Below are 6,368 nucleotides of genomic sequence, written 5' to 3' on the forward strand. Positions count from 1 at the left end.
AGTACTGACCCTCCGACAGTGCAGCGCTCCCTCAGTACTGACCCTCCGACAGCGCAGCGCTCCCTCAGTACTGACCCTCCGACAGCGCAGCGCTCCCTCAGTACTGACCCTCCTACAGCGCAGCGCTCCCTCAGTACTGACCCTCCGACAGCGCAACGCTCCCTCAGTACTGACCCTCCGACAGCGCAGCGCTCCCTCAGTACTGACCCTCCGACAGTGCAGCGCTCCCTCAGTACTGACCCTCCGACAGTGCAACGCTCCCTCAGTACTGACCCTCCGACAGTGCAGCGCTCCCTCAGTACTTGACGATCCGGATTCTTTCCCCTCAGTCTGGTTCAGTAATAACTGAAGTCGAATACATTTTAAAGTTCAACACATCTTTAATAGCAGGGTTCTTAGTCTGCAGCATTGATTTGGACTCCTGATAGAGTCCCTCTATGCTGGCAGAGCAAGAACAACAACATACAGAAATCCACACGTTTTTATACAAATCAATAGGGTTGGAACATACTTAACGAGGGTCAACACCAATCATAAGCCGGGCATAGGTTGCCATGCGAGGTTACATTATTTCCGACCAATCATAAATCGTCCATGTGCTGATCATGCTGCTGTTAGACATCAAAGGGGATACTTCCTCATCTTCCAACTTGGAATGTTCTTCCCTGTTCCTTCTGTTCCTTATCTCCCAACCTGGAATGTCTTTCAACTTTGGCTAAGCTCGTTACCTATATTGATCTGCCATAAACATGGAGACATTCAGACCAGTCCTTGACTCACATCAAAGACCTATCATTGATAAGACAATGCAGGCCTGCTGACTAAGCAAACATATGGCCCAGCAGGAGGGCCAGGCCACTTGTATCAATCTCAGTTACTAACTAATTAACCCTTTCTAACCATTTTGCATTCTGCTTCTTTGCCACGTTGACATTTTAATATTTTACCGAAAACTGACCATGTAGGGATTCTCATACTGACCCTCCGACAGTGCAGCACTCCCTCAGTACTACACTGGGAGTGTCGGCTTTGACATTTCAACTCACGACCTTGTGACTCAGAGGCGAGAGTGGCCCCACTGAGCCCCCACTGACGGTCAGTCAGTCAGTCCCTTCACCAACTGTGCAATCATGGAGCTTAAAAACGTTCTAGTTTAATTGCACTGCGCTGGTTGAGTGAAAACATCATATAATGCAGGGTGACTTTGTTAGGGGTCTTACTGCTCCTGTCTCAGTATCTGCCTGCTTTTATATGGAGCAGTGACGTCCAATACATTAGGCACTCGCCACATGTGGCTAATTGGGAATCCAGATGTGACTAATCGCATTTCTAATTAGTAAATTAAAAGTCTCTCACTGGGCCTGTGATCTCAATACTCATGTTCGCACGGCGTATGTGTGTGAACTTTAACCTTTTGTTGGTGAAATGATGAGGGAAAAAGCAGAGAGTGCGAGTGTTTTTGATCATTGTGAGTGTTTTACTCCCTTGGTCACAGATGTTTGTTCAGTAACCGTGTGAGGTACATTTACCTGCATCGCGTGTAAGGCGTTCACGAGTAAAATTAGTGCAAACGGTGTCACCACAGCCGCACCTGTGGCTAGTCAGCGATTTCTATTGGACAATGCTGATATAGAGCAGCTGTGACTGTCTGATGGGGAACCAGTCTGCACCGACTGGACAAACAGCCTTTGTCCTGTTTGACACCCAGCAGCAACAATTTACAATCATTGCATCTTCCCGTCTTTGAAATTAAAGACTGCCTTGGTCAGACCCCATCTGGAGAGACTGCGTTCAGTTCTGGGCACCGCACCTCAGGAAGGATATATTGGCCTTGGAGGGGGTGCAGCACAGATTCACCAGAATGATACCGTGGCTTAGAGGGTTAAATTATGAGGACAGGTTACTGTACCGGGTACAGTAGCATAGTGGTTATGTTACTGGACTAGTAATCCAGAGGCCTGGACTAATAATCCCGAGTCTTGGCAGCTGGGGAAGTTAAATTCAATTAATTAAATTAAAATTGGAATATAAAAAAAACTAGTATCAGTAATGGTGGCCTGACATAGCCAGACTGACAGAATCATACCTTTCAGCCAATGTCCCAGACTCTTCCATCACCATCCCTGGGTATGTCCTGTCCCATCGGCAGGACAGACCCACCAGAGGTGGCGGTACAGTGATATACAGTCAGGAGGGAGCGGCCCTGGGAATTGTCAACATTGACTCCGGACGTCTTGAAATCTCATGGCATCAGGTCAAACACAGTCATGGCTCTTCTCCATTCTCAGGGCAGAGAAACGCAGGGCGGACTCACCTCCTCGGCCTTTAAATACAAAACACCGGCATTTCAAAATCTAATCCGAGAAAAGCCGTGTCCACAACTGGTAACAACTGGAGAAACCTCAAACACACAGAAACGCTGCAAATTCACAGCAAGACTTGCATCGATACGGTGCCTGTCTGTGTGTCTCAAAGTTCTTCACCTACAATCAATTACTGTGGAAGCAATGACTTGTCACAAACAGCCACCACCTTGTGCACAGCAAGATCCCATAACCAGCATTCAGATAAATGACCAATAATTTCCTGGTGTTGCAAGAGGGAGGGATGTTATTCGGGACACAAAACGTTCCTGCTCTTCAAATAATGCCCTGGGATCTTTACCATCCACCTGAACAGTCCGGCAGGGCCGCAGTTTAAAGCATCATCTGAGGGAAGGCACCTCCATAATGGAAATTGGAAAGGTACTGGCCATAATCTTCCAAACATCCGTAGATACAGGGGTGGTGCCAGAGGACTGGAGAATTGCAAATGTTACACCCTTGTTCAAAAATGGGTGTAAGGATAAACCCAGCAACTATAGGCCAGTCAGTTTAACCTCATTGGTGGGGAAACTTTTAGAGATGATAATCCAGGACAGAATTAACAGTCACTTGGACAAGTGTGGATTGATTAGGGAAAGCCAGCATGGATTTGTTAAAGGTAAATCATGTTTAAGTAACCTGATAAGAGTTTTTTGATGAGGTAATAGAGAGGGTTGATGAGGGCAATGCGGTTGATGCAGTGTGTATGGACTTTCAAAAGACATTTGATAAAGTGCTGCATAATAGGCTTGCTATTAAGATTATGGCCCATGGAATAAAAGGGGGCAGTAGCAACACCGATACAGAATTGGGTAAGTGACAGGAAACAGAGAGTAGTGGTGAATGGTTGTTTTTTGGACTATACACCTCCCTCCAGTTTTTTGGACTGGAGGGAGGTGTATAGTGGTTTTCCCCAGGGGTTGGTGCTGGGACCACTGCTTTCCTTGATATATAGTAGTAGAGGCGGGTACAATTTTGTCTTTTAAAAAGCATTTGGACAGTTGCATGGGTAAGATGGGTATAGAGGGATATGGGCCAAGTGCAGGCAATTGGGACTAGCTTAGTGGTATAAACTGGGCGACATGGACATGTTGGGCCGAAGGGCCTGTTTCCATGTTGTAACTTCTATGATTCTATGATTCTATGGGCAAGGAAATCTCCTGCTGATTACCACCTAGTGCCCTCCCTCAGATGATGAATCAGTCCTCCTCCATGTTGAGCACCACTTGGAGGAAGCACTGAGGGTAGCAAGGGCACAAAATGTACTCTGGGTGGGGGACTTCAATGTCCATCACTAAGAGTGGCTCAGTAGCACAACTACTGATGGGGCTGGCCGAGTCCTGAAGGACATAGCTGCCAGACTGGGCCTGCAGCAGGTGGTGAGCAAACCAACACGAGGGAAAAACTTACTTGACCTCGTCCACACCAACCTACCTGTCGCAGATGCATCTGTCCATGACAGTATTGGTAGGAGTGACCACCGCACAGTCCTCGTGGAGATGAAGTCCCATCTTCACACTGAGGACACCATCCAACGTGTTGTGTGGCACTATCACCGTGCTAAATGGGATAGATTCAGAACGGATCTAGCAGCTCAAAACTGGGCATCCATGAGGCGCTGTGGGCCATCAGCAGCAGCAGAATTGTATTCCAGCACAATCTGTAACATCATGCCCCAGCATATTCCTCACTCTACCATTACCAACAAGCCAGGGGATCAACCCTGGTTCAATGAGGAGTGCAGAAGAGCATGACAGGAGCAGCACCAGGCGTACCTAAAAATGAGGTACCAACCTGGTGAAGCTACAACTCAGGACTACATGCATGCTAAACAGCGGAAGCAACATGCTATCGACAGAGCTCAGCGATTCCACAACCAACGGATCAGATCAAAGCTCTGCAGTCCTGTCACATCCAGTCGTGAATGGTGGTGGACAATTAAACAACAAACGGGAGGAGGAGGCTCTGTAAACATCCCCATCGTCAATGATGGCAGAGTCCAGCACGAGTGCAAAAGACAAGGCTGAAGCGTTTGCAACCATCTTCAGGCAGAAGTGCCGAGTGGATGATCCATCTCAGCCTCCTCCCGATATCCCCACCATCACAGAAGCCAGTCTTCGGCCAATTCGATTCACTCCACATGATATCAAGAAACGGCTGAGTGCACTGGATACAGCAAAGGCTATGGGCCCCGACAACATCCCGGCTGTAGTGCTGAAGACTTGTGCTCCAGAACTAGCTGAACCTCTAGCCAAGCTGTTCCAGTACAGCTACAACACTGGCATCTACCCGACAATGTGGAAAATTGCCCAGGTATGTCCTGTCCACAAAAAGCAGGACAAATCCAATCCGGCCAATTACCGCCCCATCAGTCTACTCTCAATCATCAGCAAAGTGATGGAAGGTGTCATCGACTGTGCTATCAAGCGGCACTTACTCACCAATAACCTGCTCACCAATGCTCAGTTTGGGTTCCACCAGGACCACTCGGCTCCAGACCTCATTACAGCCTTGGTCCAAACATGGACAAAACAGCTGAATTCCAGAAGTGAGGTGAGAGTGACTGCCCTTGACATCAAGGCAGCATTTGACCGAGTGTGGCACCAAGGAGCCCTAGTAAAATTGAAGTCAATGGGAATCAGGGGGAAAACTCTCCAGTGGCTGGAGTCATACCTAGCACAAAGGAAGATGGTAGTGGTTGTTGGAGGCCAATCATCTCAGCCCCAGGACATCGCTGCAGGTGTTCGTCAGGGCAGTGTCCTGGACCCAACCATCTTCAGCTGCTTCATCAATGACCTTCCCTCCATCGTAAGGTCAGAAATGGGGATGCTCGCTGATGATTGCACAGTGTTCAGTTCTATTTGCAACCCCTCCAGGCCTTGGGCTGATAAGTGGCAAGTAATATTTGCGCCAGATAAGTGCCAGGCAATGACCATCTGCAACAAGAGAGAATCTAACCATCTCCCTTTGACATTCAATGGCATTACCACCGTTGAATGCCCCACCATCAACATCCTGGGGGTCACCATTGACCAGAAACTCAACTGGACCAGCCACATAAATACTGTGGCTACGAGAGCAGGTCAGAGGCTGGGTATTCTGCGGCGAGTGACTCACCTCCTGACTCCCCAAAGCCTTTCCACCATCTAACAGGCACAAGTCAGGAGTGTGATTGAATACTCTCCACTTGCCTGGATGAGTGCAGCTCCAACAATACTCAAGAAGCTCGACACCATCCAGGACAAAGCAGCCCACTTGATTGGCACCCTATCCACCACCCTAATCATTCACTCCCTTCACCACCGGCGCACTGTGGCTGCAGTGTGTACCATCTAGAGGATGCACTGCAGCAACTCGCCAAGGCTTCTTCGACAGCACCTCCCAAACCCCGCGACCTCTACCACTTAGAAGGACAAGGGCAGCAGGCACATGGGAACAACACCACCTGCACGTTCCCCTCCAAGTCACACACCATCCCGACTTGGAAATATATCGCCGTTCCGTCATCGTCGCTGGGTCAAAATCCTGGAACTCCCTTCCTAACAGCATTGTGGGAGAACCTTCACCGCAGCAGTTCAAGAAGGCAGCTCACCACCACCTTCTCAAGGGCAATTAGGGATGGGCAATAAATGCCGGCCTCGCCAGCGATGCCCACATCCCATGAACAAATAAAAAAATATAAACTTGGCTTGTATTCCTCTGAGTACATAAGATTGAGGGGTGATCTGATCGAGGTTTTTAATATGTTATTGGGATTTGTTAGGGTAGGTACAGAGAAACTATTACCTCTGGTGGGGGAATCAAGAACAAGGGGACCTAATTTTAAAATTAGAGCTAGGCCGTTCAGGGGAGATGTCAGGAAACTCTTTGTCACACAAAGGGGAGTGGAAACATGGAATTCTCTGCCCCCCAAAGGGAGCGAATGTTGGAGGTCAATTGAAATTTTCAAGATTGAGATCGATAGATTTTTGTTGGGTAAGGGTATCGAGGGATATGGAGCAAAGG

The 6,368-nt window shown here is 48.4% G+C and overlaps 1 long non-coding RNA gene across 1 annotated transcript; it reads right to left on the reverse strand.

Moving 5' to 3' along the window:
* Positions 1-360: 360 nt before the first annotated feature.
* LOC137320421 (uncharacterized) lies at positions 361-2,318 on the reverse strand. Its single transcript, XR_010962513.1, has 2 exons — positions 2,087-2,318; positions 361-738 (listed from the first exon to the last, which is right to left on the reverse strand). It is a non-coding gene; the product is annotated as an uncharacterized lncRNA (long non-coding RNA).
* Positions 2,319-6,368: the final 4,050 nt, after the last annotated feature.

This window comes from Heptranchias perlo, chromosome 4 (assembly GCF_035084215.1).
Source record: "Heptranchias perlo isolate sHepPer1 chromosome 4, sHepPer1.hap1, whole genome shotgun sequence".
Taxonomy (NCBI): Eukaryota; Metazoa; Chordata; class Chondrichthyes; order Hexanchiformes; family Hexanchidae; genus Heptranchias; species Heptranchias perlo.